At 35.0% G+C, this 18187-nt stretch overlaps 1 protein-coding gene across 1 annotated transcript in view; it reads left to right on the forward strand.

Moving 5' to 3' along the window:
* The first annotated feature begins 10664 nt into the window (after positions 1-10664).
* Positions 10665-18187, forward strand: part of LOC133525154 (mucin-2-like) — a 115014-nt gene continuing 107491 nt past the window's right edge. Inside the window, 1 exon segment of the mRNA XM_061861417.1 lies at positions 10665-10738. The gene's annotated coding sequence lies outside the window, so the exon portion shown is untranslated.

The raw sequence follows: 18187 nt of genomic DNA on the forward strand, positions 1-18187 counted from the left end.
GCCTCAACTATCGGGCCAACTGACTGCCACTATCATTGACAGTGATCCCTTTTCCATGAATATACTCAATAACAAATACGGCTATTAAAAAAACAACTATTTTTGGTTACTAAAAATTTTGATTGACTAAAACATCGAAAGAATGGGTGAAGATCGTGTGTAAAGAAGGCATATTTGGGTCGACCGACTGGACGCCGTCCTGTTGGTTATTCTAAGTATCGGTGCGCGGATAAATTGGAGGTAGATCTCTGTGAGCTCGGCTTCAGTGAAAACTGGCGTGAATCCGCGCAGGGCCGGGTAAAATGGCGTGCTCTTGTTTTGTAGGTCATTTTGGCTCATTGCGCCAAACAAGTAAGTGTAACTAGTGGCTCTGCGAGCTGTAGACCTCTCGATAAGATTCATAAACGTAAAAATAAAAAATATTTACTTCGTTGAGTAATTATCATAGCGTACTCACAATGGTCTTAAGCGTTATACACTATAATGGCACTTAAGTTCTTCATGCTAATTTCTACCATTTTGAACATTTCTAACGAAACTACAGAAAAATTATATCTAACAACTGATTGATCATCATCTTCCTTGCGTTGTGCCGACATTTTGCTACGGCTCATGGGAGCCTTGGGTCGGCTCGGCAACTATCCCAAGAATTGGCGTAGGCATTACTTTTTACTAAAGTGACTTCCGTCTGACTTTCCGACCCAGAGGGTAAACTAAGCCTTATTGGGATTATTCCGGTGTCCTCATGATGATTTTCTTCACCGAAAAGCGTCTGGTAAACAACAAATGATAAGTACGGGGTTACCACGACCTCTGGATTTAAAAAGGCACGCTCTTATCGCTCGGCCAAAGATTTTATTTATTTAAAAGAACAAATCAGGTGGTGCAAAGCGGAATAACCTGAAACCAGTTGACCTTGCTCGTCCCTATCCCAACCTGTTGTGCCTAAAAATTAATTTACAATATAGTGAAAACATGAGGAAAAATAGGCGTTTTATCAATATTTTTTTTTTTTTACATTATAAGGATTATTCTTTTTGAGACTAGGCTGGTCATTCGTTTGGATTTGTAATGCATGTTCCGCCATTTCCGACCGATCTGGCCGACATTTTTTTTTCATTTGGTTCCACTTTCCACCTGTTTTTTTTTTCTATGTAAGTAAACAGAAAATTATTACCTATGTATGGACAAGGTTTCTGTATACTAGCATTAGTAAATACAAAGTAAGTTTTATTTAACAAATATGGATTGTATTAATTGTCTGATAATATTTTTCGTTTTTCAAAACGTTGTCTCCTGACATGAAAATTCGTAGAAAAAGTATCGTTATTTCAAGATCGCAAAGCTATTCTTCCCCCTTAACCCTTAAATGCGTTATGATGTAGATCTACAACGTATATTTTGATGAAAATATAATTCTTAATTACTAAGATTTTTTTCTTTTTATCCATCTATTTCAATTTATCAGGAAATTATACAAAAAATCATGCATTTAACGGTTAACGGGTGGCTGGAGATTGCTCAAAACCGAGACGGATGGACCCAGCCTTTGCCCTGCAGTGGGACATCATATAGGCTAGCAATAATAAATAAATAATCAAAATGAATTAAAATTAAAACGGTCAATGCGAAGTCCGAATATTCAAATGGTAATTTTCTTTACACCCACATGTTTACATAACGCTACAATGTCCGATGCTCTATTGCGACACGTTCCGTTACTTTGACGATTGTTATGTGGCCGGTTAGTTCCACCTGTCTATTATATGCAATTGAGTATTGATTGAGTATTTTTTTGGGTAGTTGGATTTTTTATTATGTCCGGATGTTACTTAAAACCTTTGATGTTGACAACACTACAAGTACCACAACAACCAACTGTCACATATTACCTAAGTAATGGTTAGTAGAGGACCTAAAAGTATATTGAGATAAATTTTGCTTAGAAATACTTACTTACTCACTTACTCCTCTGGCGCAGCGACCCAAAATGTGTCTTGGTCTCTAACACGGGTGCCGTTCAATTTTAATACAAACTTTTAGCATAATTTCATTTAACTACTATTGAAACTCATAATAAACATTATGTATAAAAACAAAACATATAAAGTTGTTAGTCATACTAATTTAATGACAGAATGCTCTATAATCATAAAAACATTCTTCATAACAATCTTTAGGAATAATTTTACTTGTTATAACATACATTTCGTATAATAATTAAAATATAGTACTAAATTTTAACGAATGGTGACATAGTGTTCTATGATATACTTGGTGTCAATCAAACTATTAAATTATACAACAATCTACCTTTTCAACTTTAAAGCTGGTCGCCGTTAGGTACGACGACGAGCGCAGCGAGGAGGAGTGTTAGGTAGAACTGCGACCATATGGGCAGAACCATATGTCTCGGAAATTGTATTTTTGCTTGTTCATTTTCACTAGGCGTTTATATGAAGTTTATCTGAATCCCTTAGGAACCACAGAGGTTCCTACTCACACTGGCCACTGCTTTGCGGTAAAATGATATATGTCGACAGACGTAAAGTACGGATGTAGGTCAGTTTGACGCTTAGAAAAATCGATTATGTTCCATGCAAATGTTTAAGTTTTTTTATTAATTAGTAATTCAGTGTGGTTAAACTTTCAGCAGACTCAATCAAATAAAGTTTATGAACGATTTGCCGTGGTTTGATTGTGAAACCACACCTTCAACATTATGCTGTTGGTTTTCATGAATAAAAACGGTTCTGAGTATAAAATAGTATACAGAGTGAACATTATACTGGTTGCCTGTTATGCAAATACATTACTATGCTACTAAACTATAATTACTTTCGAAATTATGCAATTCGTTTTTATTGTATTTATTTTTATACCAAATCATAATTTCTGCATATCAAAATTATGCAATTCAAATTATGAAAAATGAAATTTCGCAAATTGTTATTATTAAAAACATTACACACCCCTCTAACACTACTGCTCGCCACTGATCCCGGTCCTGTGCAGTTTATCGCCAGCTTACTTTAGTTTGCTTAGAAATAGATGAACTAAATATTAACCATGCAAAATAATTCAGCCCGCAATGTAAAGCAACAGACCAGTTACCAGATAAGAGCTTTTTATAGTATATGTCAACGCTTGTTGACTCCTCATTCCATAAATAAAAATACTTTTACCTTAATTGGTATTGGTACTCTCTACCGCGGCTCTTATATTTATTAGGTTTCCAAATTTTGGCACTTTCTGCCGCTGCGCCCGCTTTTACATCAGTCCATTGGAGGTGGAACGGTGCCAGTGTATCTACACAGGTAGCATCCCATACTAACATCGGTCCCAAGCTCCAAGGAACCAAGGTCACCCGATGATGCTGATGAGGCCTCGCCATCATCCTTGATAATGCCAGTCGGCTAAAGAAGAGCAGGCACAGAGTTTGTGGCAAGAGACCGACGGATAATGTCACTAAGCGACGCATGTCCTGAAAAACGGCCTGCACTTTTTTGATAAGATAATCCATGGTGTCCCAGGCGGTCCACGTCCGTGCCACAAGAGCATATATTTGCCGTACATACCGAAAGCCCGAGTCGCAAAACAGTCGCCAGTCTAAGGGAGGTCGGATCCAAGAAAGTATTAGGTGAAGGATGGGCATGTAGACAGTAACCAGCTGCCCGGGCTCCGACCGCCACAAACCTCGCGCGATCTGGAAATTAGCAGAGTAACAATCTACTGTTGTACTACAGTGAGCTCTGCATTAGGCTAGGCATGTCGGCCATATTCCGCAGAAATTGGGCGTTGCATACTATTTAACTGTTTATCATAATAAGTATCCCAAATAATACGAATTACTTTAGATTTGCTTTAGTTAATTGTGTGTTTTCTGCGACTAAATTTTGATTCACCTGAGTAACTGTGCAGGATGAATTTGTTATTCATAATTGCTGAAGCTGATTCGGTTAATGCTATTTATATTATTGTATTGATTGCCTATTGTTTAATATACACGGTCTTTCTTTTAACTCCGTTAACTTCGGGCAAAGATAATTAGAAATAAATATATATGTGTTTAATTTGGAAATATCAAAAAGTGGCGCCATCCAGTTTTTGATAAGTTAAAGATGGCAGTAATTTTACTGTGGCTACAAAATTTTCTTTGACCATCAACCTCTATTTCAGGTTATGGCTAAGTCAGCTGCAGAGAGACGTGACCCCCCTGCATACAATAAGTCTATGAAGGGGGGGTCACCTCTCTCTGCATCTGACTGTACATTTAAGGAAACTGAATTACAAAATACAGACACATTTTTTAAATAAGTACTTTTCAAAAAAAATTAACTTATTTGTGTTTTTTTGTCATTTTCAATATTTATGTAAATACTGACCAACTTTTACTTTTATTTGAGAAAGGTATGTTGAGATGGTTTGGACACGTGGAAAGAATGAGTGAAAGAAGGTTAACAAAGAGAGTTTATAAGGGAGAAGGAAAAGAGGGAGCTGGAATTGGTAGACCTCGGCGGACTTTCTCTGATCAAATCAGGGAAATCCTGAAGGCTAGGTCAAGAGCACCCCAGTGTTGTCACACCTACCAATTTTTCGGTAGATCTACCTATTTTGCCTGCGTTCTACCTATCTACCTCCCTCGGCCTGAAATCGACCTATTTTCAAAATGGTACAATTGCAAACAATTCTCAATACATGTGACGGAACATTACTTAATTTCTACCGAATTTAGATTAGATTTAATGAAAACTTGCCAAAGAAACAGATTATACAAGCAGGTTTATTACCTACAAACAATGGAAATCCTAACTTTTGTTTCAATTTCTTTAATAAACACGTGTACTAACGTCACGATATTAAACACTTATAAATAATTCAAAACATTTTATACACATTTTTAATCATAAAAATGTACTTCTAATGAGTGGTAGAGCTACCTATTTTTCATTTTAAACTCCACCCATTTCTACCTATTTTTGCACCCTGTTCTACCATTTCGCCAAAATTGTATGTGACAACACTGGAGCACCCTAAACCGATGAGGGTGTATGAGGAATGTCATGAAAGTGAAACAAGCGAAAGAGGTATGTCAGGATCGTAGCAAGTGGGAATCCGTGGTTTCTGCCTACCCCTCCGGGAAAAAGGCGTGAAAAAAAATTTTTTGTTTCTTACATTTTGGCTGTCTGGGAGAGTGAATTATTTTTCGCGTTTTCGGGATTATTCCCATAGTAAAAGTTGCTCAATATGACCTATATAATCAGCCCGTAAATTATTGCAGGTGACTAAATAAACATCATAATGAATTCATGTAACATTTAAAATCCTACCTGCGAACCAAAGACAAATGACCAATTCTTTCATTTGACGGCAATCTTTTGTCTTCTACTTAATCAAGAAATGTCTACAGTCTATTCATTCAACGTATTCTGAACTGTATTGTAAAGGAACAAGGTATAAACTTGAATGTGTTTTCGGATGTATTACAGCAAAATCAAACGCAGTGGGTGCCTATTCTCATCTGCAATCGTGCGATGAACAAATCTTCAGTTATTGTTAGACTGGGGAAATAGTTTCCGCGTATGCAACATTAAAGTAGTACCTGACTTTCAGCTGTAAATTCTGTGGATAGTACAAATTTGAAATTGAAATCATTTATTTCATGTAACTGTGTTAGTAAAAAACAGTTTCAAAAGAGTTAGTACCTAAATCTAAAAATTATACCTATACATAGGTATACCGGGCATAACCCAAAGGTTGCGGCGCCATCGCTCGAAACGATGCTGCCATACCTTTGGCCTTTGATCTATAAGATGGCGCCAATTTTTGATATTTAACAAATTTAACACATATCAGTGAAATAATAAAGATCAAAGTCAAATGGCGTTCTAAAAGTTTTAATCATGTGTCTAAAGATAGGAGTAAATTTACTGTGGCTACAAAGTTTTCTATGACAATCCATCTCTATTTCAAATTCTCTTTGAATTTGAAAATTTGTATGAATTCTGTTTTTCGCTCCTAATTTTTACAATAATCAAAAAAATCTGGTTAATATACAACAAATTATGTAAAATTATTTTTCATAATGTCAATATCCAGAGAGAAAAATGGGGACTATAATTGTGTGGAGAAGCGGCCGTCCCCTTTACTCTTAAACTACACTAGCAATACTGCTGCAGTATTGAAGCGCAAATTACATATCTATAGATGAGGTTTATTTTCCCGTCCATCCGGCTGTCACCAGGCTTTGTCTCATGAACTGCGATAGTTAGACAGTTGAAATTTTCACAGATGATGTATTTCTGTTGCCGCTATAACAACAAATACTAAAAAGTACGGAACCCTCGGTGGGCGAGTCTGACTTGCACTTGTCCGGTATTTTTATATTGCTTTAATGTTGAAATAACAGTCAAGAATACTTGTAAAACCTATCTAGTTGTTAATAAACCCACCTGCTATAAAACCTACCTTGTTGTTAGTAGCAAAGATTCATACATAGATAAGAATGTTATGATTTCTGTGAAACTGTCGGATAGATCGTAAATTTGTGAGCCAGATACGATCTTATTGGTTGTCTCATTACCATTAGGCCCAATCCAATTTTTTTAGTATCATCATGATTTGATATCAGTCTCAGTACATCTAACTTTCATTTATACATATCTGATTTGTTTTAAGTTTTAACCCTAAACTACGAGGTAAGTGCGTACGTGTTAGATAGATCTATCTATTTAAATTACATATTTACTTCGTAGGCTAGGTAGATAAGATATACTCAGGTATCTTCATTTTATAAAAAAAAAATCATTTTTTTTATTATTTTGGCGCGGGACGTACGCCATTACGCTTTACGAAAATTTGCTTATATTTGCGCTACGACGCACGGTTTAGGAGATACAGCCCTATAAAGTTTTATTTTTCAGTAAAGACCCTTGAAATAACCCTGAAATAATAATAAAAACCGGCCAAGTGCGAGTCGGACTCGCGCACAAAGGGTTCCGTACCATCATTTATAAAAACGGCAAAAAAAATATGTTTGGTGTATGGGAGCCCTCCTTAAACATTTATTTTATTATATTTGTTGTTATAGCGGCAACAGAAATACATCATCTGTGAAAATTTCAACTATTTAACTATCACGGTTCATGAGATACAGCCTGGTGACAGACGGCCGGACGGACGGACAGCGAAGTCTCAGTAATAGGGTCCCGTTTCACCCTTTGGGTACGGAACCCTAAAAAACACAAAAAAGATAAAAAAGCATAATAACAAAATTTTGCTTGTAGGTTTTTTATGGTTGCCAAGACGTGTCACATTTTGACGTTTAAAAAAAAAAACAAAAGAAGGTTGCCTTACAGGCCTAGGTGAGTAAGGCTGTATGAAATTCCTTTACATAAATGTATGAATTTTTTCCAATGATATTTACACCTAATACCCTTATCTGTTCAGCAAACGCCATTGTTTATTTTGTGCGAGCGGTACGCTCCCGTTTCGAGCCCGTGCCAAAGCAATAATGTCGTTTAAAAAGCGGCTGTATCGTGGTGCTTTTAAGGTTCAAATCCATGTACATGTACATGTTTTGGTAATGTAGGACGATCGACCACCTCAATGTAGGCGAGCGCTCATATTATTATATAGATTTGAATCTACATTATTGGTTTAGCACGCGCTCATCTTAGGCGTAAAAATCATTAGAGAAATTCCATACTTTAACACGATGAAACGATCACATGATGTTTTTAGGGTTCCGCACCTCGAAAGGAAAAAAGCGGAACCCTAATAGGATCACTTCGTTATCCGTCCTTCCGTCTGTCTGTCTGTCAAGACTCTTTTTCTCAGGAACGCGTGGAGCTATCAAGCGGGAATTTATATCAAATACTCCTGAGTCTTAAAACTTTTAGAACGCCATTTGACTTTGATCCTTATCCTTTCACTGATATGTGTTTAATTTGTTAAATATCAAAAAGTGGCGCCATCTAATAGATCAAAGGCTAAAAGTATGGCGGTTATGCCCGGTAAGATGGCGCCACTTTTTGATATTTAACAAATTTACCACATAACTGTTTGGTAATATGTATTCGTTTGTACAAAAGTATACGAGTATTTAATCATAATATATGACTTTTCGGTTAAATAATTTAACAATATCTCCACATGTCTCTGTTTGACCCAATGGTTGACTGGTAAAGAATGCCTTTTGGCATTAAGTCTGCCATTTTTACATTTATTCTTTGTGCAATAAAGTTTAAATAAATAACATTAAGCTAATTTTACGGTTGTTTTACCGTAAAATTAGCTTAATATTACATAATTATTGGCAATGATAACATCCTGTTTAAATAATGTGATGCATCCAATTTGTATGTAGCTAGTAGGTATATGAAATGAATCGAAAATATTGCAATGCACGTTAATTATAATATATACGCTAGAATATAAACAATACGTACATTACTAATTGTTTCTAGCGCTGGTGTCTTCTGAGGTCAGAGGTGTAGTTTTCGTTTTTGATATTCATAAGCGCGTTATAGATCAAAACTTAACCCACTTCCAGATGACCTAGATACTTGATATTTGATATCAAGGTAGACTATTAGGTGTAGGTACTTATTTATAGGAAAAAATCTTGACGACCGGTTTGGCCTAGTGGGTAGTGACCCTGCCTACGAAGCTGATGGTCCCGGGTTCAAATCCTGGTAAGGGCATTTGTTCGTGTGATGAGCATGGATATTTGTTCCTGAGTCATGGGTGTTTTCTATGTATTTAAGTATTTATAAATATTTATATATTATACATATTATTATCGTTGTCTAAGTACCCTCAACACAAGCTTTATTGAGCTTACTGTGGGACTTAGTCAATTTGTGTGTTTTCCGATAATATTTATTTATTATCTGAGTTCGATGAAAAAAAACATAAGTATATTGATAATTATTAGATTCACAATGGTATTTAACTTTATTGAATAAAAACTACACATAAGTATGCAATTAAAACTAAAACCTAAGTAAATAAATAAATCCTTATTTGATTAATTTAGACATATCATAAACCTAACGCACTTCCAGATGACCCACAAACTTGATATTTGGCATCAAGGTAAGTCTACCTTAATACGAAACATCAAGATAATTTTCTATTTGTGAGATATTTTTAGATTGTTATGAATATGAGGTGTACATAGAGGAAACAATCTGAAAATTATTGATAATTCGAGTTGACGAGAAGTTGGACCCGGGTACGTCCTTAAACTACGTCCAAAAGAGAGGTATGGGCATTGTGAATGTCATCTCGCTTTGTGTGGTAGGGCACAGCCAGTGGATGTCATTCCAGATCTAGAGCAGAGCCCAACTGGAGAAGTACCTCCACCTTACAGAAAACAGCAGCCAAATAACACTAGACCCTACTCATAGTGTTGTGTTCCTGCCGGTGAGTAAGGTTGCCAGAGCTCAATGAGGGGGGGCGGGTTTAGGGTCGGCAACGCGCATGTGACTCCTCTGGAGTTGCAGGCGTACATAGGCTACGGTGACTGCTTACCATCAGGCGGGCCGTATGCTTGTTTGCCACCGACGTAGTATAAAAAAAAAAAAAAGTTTTCTAAGACATCCTTAGCTCATCTATTTAGGCGAATACCTGAAACATCTCAGAGAAGCTATAATATATGTAGTTAAGCACTTTACTGTTTCAGATGATTGCATATTGCATTGTGATAAAATAAATGGGTAAAGCATAGGTAATTTAAAAAAAAAGATCACTTCTGTTGAAAATACAACAAAAGTTAGCAACTCCGGCCCATCTTTATCCCGTTTTTAGGGTTCCGTAGCCAAATGTCAAAAAACGAATCCCTTATGGATTCGTCATGTCCGTCTATCTATCCGTTTATGTCACAGCCACTTTTTTCCGAAACTATAAGAACTATGTTCAAACTTGGTAAGTAGATGTATTCTATGAACCGCATTAAGATTTTTACACAAATATAGAAAAAAAAACAATAAATTTTGAAGGTTCCCCATACTTAGAACTGAAACTCTGAAAATTATACTGAGGTTTATAATATAATATTATTCTAAACTGAATAGTTTGCGCGAGAGACACTTCCAAAGTGGTTATATGTGTGCCCCCCCCCCTGTAACTTCTAAAATATCAGAATGATAAAACTAAAAAAAATTATGATATACATTACCATGCAAACTTCCACCGAAAATTGGTTTGAACGAGTAGTTTTTTTTATACGTCATAAATGGTACGGAACTCTTCATGGGCAAGTCCGGCTCGCACTTGGCCGCTTTTCAATTACTGGCCAGTGTTTAATAACTGGTAACCTTACACTAAAAATCAATTCTATTCACCTATATACAGAATTAATTTAAGTATTAAATGCCTATTTATTGACTGGTGACCAGTTATTGACGCCTTTACAAAAAATTAAGTCTGTTTATATGTGAATAGAATTCATTTTTAGTCATTAAAAAAGTGGCCAGTAATTGACGATTTACTCTATGACCCTTTACCTAAATTAGGTAGTGTGGGGTAATAGGAACAGTATTTTTCCCAGGGTTAGCCTAAGGACTCATCCTTAACTCATCAATATCAGCGAACACCCGAAACATCTCAGCGAAGCTATATAAGCACTTTCACTGATTGCCCGCGTGAGTTGCGCGTCGAAGCCCATGTGAGCGCGCCGCGAGAACGCGCGGATCTATAGTGCAGTGCAGTGTATATTTTTTTTGTGATAAAGGTGAGTTTTATTTGAGGATTGTTTAGGATGAGTATGTAAAAAGGTGTTCTTTAACTTAATTTGGGACTGCATTTTTAGCAGATTTAATTGATATAAATTGAAGATCGTAAGTAAATTAAAAAAACTATTAAAAATAAATAAACAAATATATAAATACAATCAATGTTTTAAATAAATAAAAAATATTAATTAAAACCTATATAATAATAAAAATGTTTTTTTAAGATAAAAAATTCTTAAAAAATAGTGTTGGAATGAATAAAAAAATTACATAATTCCAAGCTTTTTTTCACTTAAAATATTTTGAATTAAAAATAATAATCTATAAGTAATCATATTATTCTTAAATGTTTAATAAATATATCTACATATATTATGTGTTATTTACTGTTTACTCCAGAGTCAACCGATATTATTTTTAACTTCACGAAACAACCTGTTGAAAATAGGAAAATTCGTTCAAACGCAAAACGTGCGTGTGAAACTCGGGACGCAATAATGGCGCATCAAATAGACATCAACGGCTCGTCAGCCGCCATCAATGTTGCTTTTATTGCTTATTTTATCTGCTTTGAAAATACATTTTACCCAACTTTTAGTATTACATAATATCTATTTTGCATTTTATATGGAAAATTGACATTTATTTATGTTTTTATTTGGGTCAAACTTATAATTGGACCTATACAACATTTTTTCTGAAATTCGGACATCAGTCAGTAATAAATTATTAGCTTAAACGTATACAAGTCATATCTTCACCTCGCTTTCGAAGTCTAGACCTAAAAAGACAATATCAGAAATGGAAAAGCTATTTAGAAACTAGTCATAAAATATTTAATATTATATAATAATTCATAAAATTTCTATCTGATCGATTTCCGATATTTTGTTCTAAACATGTTACATACGGCCCGATTCAAAGAATGATTAAGACACCTTTAAAAGATTGATAGCTAAATGACATGTCAAAATTGACATTTATTTGATTCCGCTGTGAACCCAATAAGATCTATCTACGATATTTCTAACGTCAAAGTGACATTGGTTGCCCGAATCGAGTTGCTTCTTTCAATTATACGACATACAAACGATATCTAAATGAGAACTTATCTAAACCAGAACTTATCGTTATCGTATCTCATTCTTCGAATCGGGCCGTGAGTAATTTTTGGCAGTTAATTGAAACATGAATTTAAAATTAAAATATACATCTTTACATGTTACATATATATGTAAATCATCTCCAATTATTACGAAACAAGGTGATTGTTTATTAAACACCATTTATGTTCTCAGACACAAATTACTTGACCAGCAAACTGAATAATTGGCCAATAATTAATGCTTCTTGAGCAAGTACATTTTTACTTTAGGTCTATTTTTGTTTAAGTTACTTACTTAAAAAAAGTAACAAGTAACGTCATGGAAAATGTACGTAATTTTAACATACTGTATTTCTTAGAATTAATATTTTTGTACAAATTCATGACATAAATCAATTTCACAGATCAATCAAATCTTAAATCAATAATTTTTGTGAAACATTTTTCGAATTAGAAAAATAAACATGTTTATTGAAAATTACCTAAGGCATTCAAAGTCATAATCATAAATGACATATAATTTTCAAAACCAATGTATAATCGAAACAAATTTATTTAACCACGTAAGGTCAAATTTACATTACAATATACACTCCATTTCAATATGCCATTATACATACTCCATTTCACTTAACACAAACCAAATAAAGTAGCATTTCTTTCATCTCATTTCTTTCTCAAACAAACAAAATTCATCCCAATTTTCTATAGAATAAGATTCAATTTAAAAATAGGGTAATTACCTATGGTGGGCCTTCCTAGGATTAAACATTTCCAGTGCCAAATTCTATAGCTTCCATTGCAATTTTCTAATCAACATTCAACATTGTGCAACCCTTTGTTTCAATACAGACAATGCTATTTAACCACAATAAGCATTTATGAGCTTCAAGCTTTATTGCACTTAAGTGATGCGCAAGCACTGACACATTGTAGCCGTATATTAAAAGCTCATATCTTGTTCAAATTGTCCAATCAAAACTCAACCTTACTCCTCGGCATTATAATCTAAATTAATAATACAAGCGTCGACACTTAAGAGCTTGTTATCGCTATCCTTTTGATGCATTAGGTGTGGCTAAGTGAGCAAGCTCGTATCTGTTAAACCTGCGCTTGAAAAAAGACTTTAAGATAAGATATTAAAGTCTAAGTTTCTAGTAAATTATACGTTAGATATATGTTAGGGGCGCGTGAGTAACCTTTTGTCAAGGACGATCCTTTGAATGTTAAATAACTTGATGCGTCTAAATAGATAAACTGATATTAAACTGTGACGTGATAATTATCGATTTGAATTAATTCAAGTCAAGCAGGATTTAATAAGCAGAATTATACTCCATTATATATTTTGTTAAATATTCTTGTATGCTAAATATATATCATGAATTGAAATATTTTACTAAAAGTTTAGATTTATTACAATAAGTGTTATAATTTATCTCGGTTCTTTTGTTTAGCCCTATGATTGACGCATTATACAGAATGATTCATGAGACGTTAGCAGGACCAACTCTACACACTCAGTAAATGTTAATAGATAGATCACAATTAAATTTAACTGAAACACGTTTTTCATGATTTTATTTTTTTGTTTAGTAAAAGTTTAGGTAGTAAATAGGTAAAACCTCCATAACCGATAACTGTTATAAGGCAGGACTGTAATTATGAAGAAAATAACTTATCACACTTACGTTACGATTTCGCAAAAATAGGTGACCAAATTCTAATGACATTCAATTGGAAACTTTGCACAAATAAAGAAGGATATCGATATTCGATGAAAGTATTCTAGTTCTCGGGTGACCATGCATGTCGTGAATAATTAAAAACTGTTTTCAATAATTAAAAACCGGCCAAGAGCATGTCGGGCCACGCTCAGTGTAGGGTTCCGTAGTTACTCTTCCGTCACAATAAGCTAAACTGGAGCTTAAAGTATAATAAATTGTTAACCAAGGGATGAAACGGTACCTTTCACCTGAGTTAAACAAATAGGCAAATTTGCATAATCAGTACCTAATTAAATCAAGTCTTTTTACTATGAAGGGAAAACTTTTTGCGATAACTCAAAAACAGCTAAACTGATCATGTCCGCTATAGTTTTCATTTAATGTCTTTCTTAAGCTCTACTTCCACGATTTTTTTCATATTTTTTGGACCTATGGTTCAAAAGTTAGAGGGGGGGGACACATTTTTTTTTTCTTTCGGAGCGATTATCTCCGAATATATTCACTTTATCAAAAAATGTTTCTTGAAAACCCCCATTAGTTTTGAAAGACCTTTCCAACGATACCCCACACTCTAGGGTTGAAGCGAAAAAAAAATTCACCCTCACTTTACGTGTAGGGGAGGTACCCTAAAAAAAATTAAATTTTTAGATTTTATTGTACGACTTTGTCGGCTTTATTGATTTATATATCCATGCCAAATTTTATCTTTCTAGCACTAACGACCACGGAGCAAAGCCTCGGACAGACAGACAGACAGACAGACAGACAGACGGACATGGCGAAACTATAAGGGTTCCGTTTTATGCCATTTGGCTACGGAACCCTAAAAAAAGAACTAATTTCACTAATACTGTTACGAAACAGTAGTTTATAGTGTGCTGATTGCGTATTGTTGATCCTCCCCACGCCCCCTGAATTACCTTGTATACCTTTATACTGTTATATATTGTACAGGTAATTAATAGGGTATCTAAAAACATTCATGAGAACATACAAACATATACTCGAAAAACATAACTCTCCTTTGGCAATCAGAAAAATAATATCAGTAAAAGCTAACGCACTCGGGATGAAAGGGAATGCAAAGGTCGCCAAACCGCTAGTCTGTGTCAGAGGTCGGGAAAGGAAAAGCAAGGTCGACGTACTATCTTCGCCACCTTGCTACAACAAATACCTGTAGACCCCGACTTGGTGCCAACGGGACCATCTCGGGGTTATACCCGTTCGATTAAAAAAAAAAATTGAAAATCGGTTCACGATTCTCGGAGATATCGAGTAACCTCCTCCTTTTTTGAAGTCGGTTAAAAAGAGAAAACGTTTTTCCTCTTCTAAATATTTTCTATTCTCCATGATTTTTAGTATGTTATTGACACAATGAAAAACTAGGTTTTCCTTTTTTTTCACTATTTGCAATACAACAAAAAAAGTTTTTTTTTCAAAGCGAAACGTATAAACCTAGTATATATTATGCTGAAGCGATCGACATCAAAAACAAAGTGATTTGTTAAGATTTAGTTAGTGGAAAACATTTTCTCCCGAAATATAATCTCATGGAAAACCGTTATTTCGCTAATACACCAAAGTAGGCGTATATAAAAAAAAAATAGCTAGGATCGCAAAGCCATAATATTCTTCCCTCTTAATCAGGAACTTGAAAAGAAAAAAGGTCAAACCAAGTTGAGATAAAAAAAGAAATGAATACGCCTTCTTGCTTGAAGCCTGAGTAAAAAAATAAGCCGATTTAAAAAAAACAAAAAGGTTTTTATAAGTGGCCATCTAGCCAAGTTGGTAGTGACCCTTCCTACGAAGCAGAAGGTCCCAGGTGCGAATCCTGGTTAGGGCATTTATTTGTGTATTTATTACAGACACAACAAAAGCCTTATTGAGCTTAATGTAGGACTAGGTCAAATTGTGTAAGACATTTAATTATTTATTTGATTTTAGAAATTAACACATTTACTCCACACCCTACAATCACACACAATCTCATTAAACTAAGACTAGTAGCTGGCCCATTTGCATAAGGATGTGCAGATGCGAGATACGACTCACAATAGGCCGACCATACATCACTGCTCAGCGATACCAGAGACGAAGTAAACAGTACAAACTGCTATATGCGTTGATAAAAGGCAGCCGTTGGTAAAATGTAAATGTGGTCAGAGTAGACCGCGAACACAGAAGTTCGCAAATTGCGGGCATCTTTCTCCTTTACTCCAATAAAGCGTAATTAGAGTGACAGTGAAAGATGCCCGCAATTTACGAATTTCAGCTACTTACTGGTTGTATTACAAGCGATGTGAAATGTTAGGATCAGTAGATGCGTGTATAAATTTATAGTTAAACCAGAAAACAATCCATGTGAAACTGGTAATAATGCCGTGAATACTGGTAATAATGGTGATGAGCTTACTGAAGATGACGTATCCTCTGAGTCTAAATATGCCAGATACATTACATATTGGTTTAGCTTGGACAAAATAGATTTCGTATGTCCGGCGTTCTCCCCTACAGGTTGCATTTCTTAACCGATTCTCGTAAGAAGTTTCGATTATACGGGAACATTATTGTTGAGCTTTTGAATTTTAGAGAAGTTATGTGCCACTATTTTTTTTATAATGATAATGAGCCGGGACCTTTAAGGTCTAACATAGAGATAAAAAAGTCGGACTCGCCCACCGAGGGCTCCGTACTTTTTTAGTATTTGTTGTTATAGCGGCGACAGAAATACATCATCTGTGAATATTTCAACTGTTTAGCTATCACGGTTCATGAGATACAGCCTGGTGACAGACGGACAGACAGACAGACAGACAGACGGATGGACAGCGGAGTCTTTGGGTACGGAACCCTAGAAACAGTACAGCAAAGTACTCGACTTTGTATGATGAACTAGTCTTTATTTTAAACTAGTCTGTGATCACTGCCGACCGATATAGAAAAGCGTAAATGCTTACAGAGACGAGTAGCTGCGAGGCCTTCTAACATGAAGATCGGGTGATCAGTGATGCATGGCTGTGTATGTCTTGGAACTGTCTTTTGATGGCAAAGATGTAACGAGAATGAATCTAAATATAAAGGACGATTGACATTAAAAATATTTACGAAATGTAAATATATTAAATGTTAATAGTCTCCATGTTTAGCTCCTTGCACTACCTGTTGACTTTTGTATGAGTTCTACATTTCCTGCTACCTAAAGGTTGTCTGGAAGAGATCGCTTTTTAGCGATAAGACCGCCTGTTGTTACCTGCTTCTATTTTTCTTTAAAATTTATTTGTAGTTTTACATGCATGTAAAATGTATAATTGTTGGTGCTATAAAGAATATTTACTTACTTACTTACTATATATCTTTATAGTCGACTGCAATTGATAATTTTTGTATTGGTATATTGCATATGCTCAAATAAAAATAATAATAATAATAATAAAAAAAAAGACAAAAATGTATACAAAACAATACAAAATACTTATAAACATATTATAAAAAACCTAACTTAGCGTGCCGCCAGTAGCGGGGCAGGGCTCAAGCTGCCGGTGGTCAGGGCCGCAGAGAGAGGAACCGCCGGACTCTCCGCGCCGCCGTGTCCAAGATCACCGCTTTCTGCATCTGGAGGTCTACCACGAAAACCAAAATTCGCAAATTGCGGGGATATTTCTCTTACTCTCACTAAGAAGTAATTAGAGTGACAGAGAAAAATGCCCGTAATTGACGAACTTCGATTTTCGCGGTTATATATAGCCCTGACCCTTGATCCAACCACCTAGCATCTATCAATATTTATTATATGATTAAATAGGTACAGGCTGTTTATTTAGCCACCTGCAATAATTTATGAGGTCAATATATAGGCAATACTGAGCAACTTTTACTAACGGACCCCGAAATCGAGGAAAAAATTTTTTGTCTCCCAGACAAAATGTTATGGTCAGACAGCCAAAATGTATGAAACCGCCAATTTTTTCATTCGCGATGTCGTGGTTGGTCCTATAGTAAACGTTGCTCAGTATTACCTATATATTCACCCCGTAAATGATTGTAGGTGACAAAATAAACATCCTGTAGGTGACAAAATAAACACCTGTAGGTGACAAAATAAACATCCTGTAGGTGACAAAATAAACACCTGTAGGTGACAAAATAAACATCCTGTAGGTGACAAAATAAACATCCTGTAGGTGACAAAATAAACATCCTGTAGGTGACAAAATAAACACCTGTAGGTGACAAAATAAACATCCTGTAGGTGACAAAATAAACATCCTGTAGGTGACAAAATAAACATCCTGTAGGTGACAAAAAAAACATCCTGTAGGTGACAAAATAAACATCCTGTATGTGGAAGCAAATATGTATATGATGTTATGTTTATAAATGAAATCAAACACAGTTTTACGATACATGGTTTTTGTTATCTAAGCTCAGATCTAGGTCATCAAATTAATAAACCACCAAAAATCTAGAATCACCATTTTTTATTAGAATTTTATGTAAATTCTAGTTATTTTATCACTTCCAATCTGCGTAACGAATCATGGGAAAAGACTAAGTTAACACATTCATTAGGTATTTACATTAGTATGGTAGCGTGAATACTAAATTAGAGGCATTTT

The sequence above is a fragment of the Cydia pomonella genome, chromosome 14 (genome assembly GCF_033807575.1).
Source record: "Cydia pomonella isolate Wapato2018A chromosome 14, ilCydPomo1, whole genome shotgun sequence".
Classification (NCBI taxonomy): Eukaryota; Metazoa; Arthropoda; class Insecta; order Lepidoptera; family Tortricidae; genus Cydia; species Cydia pomonella.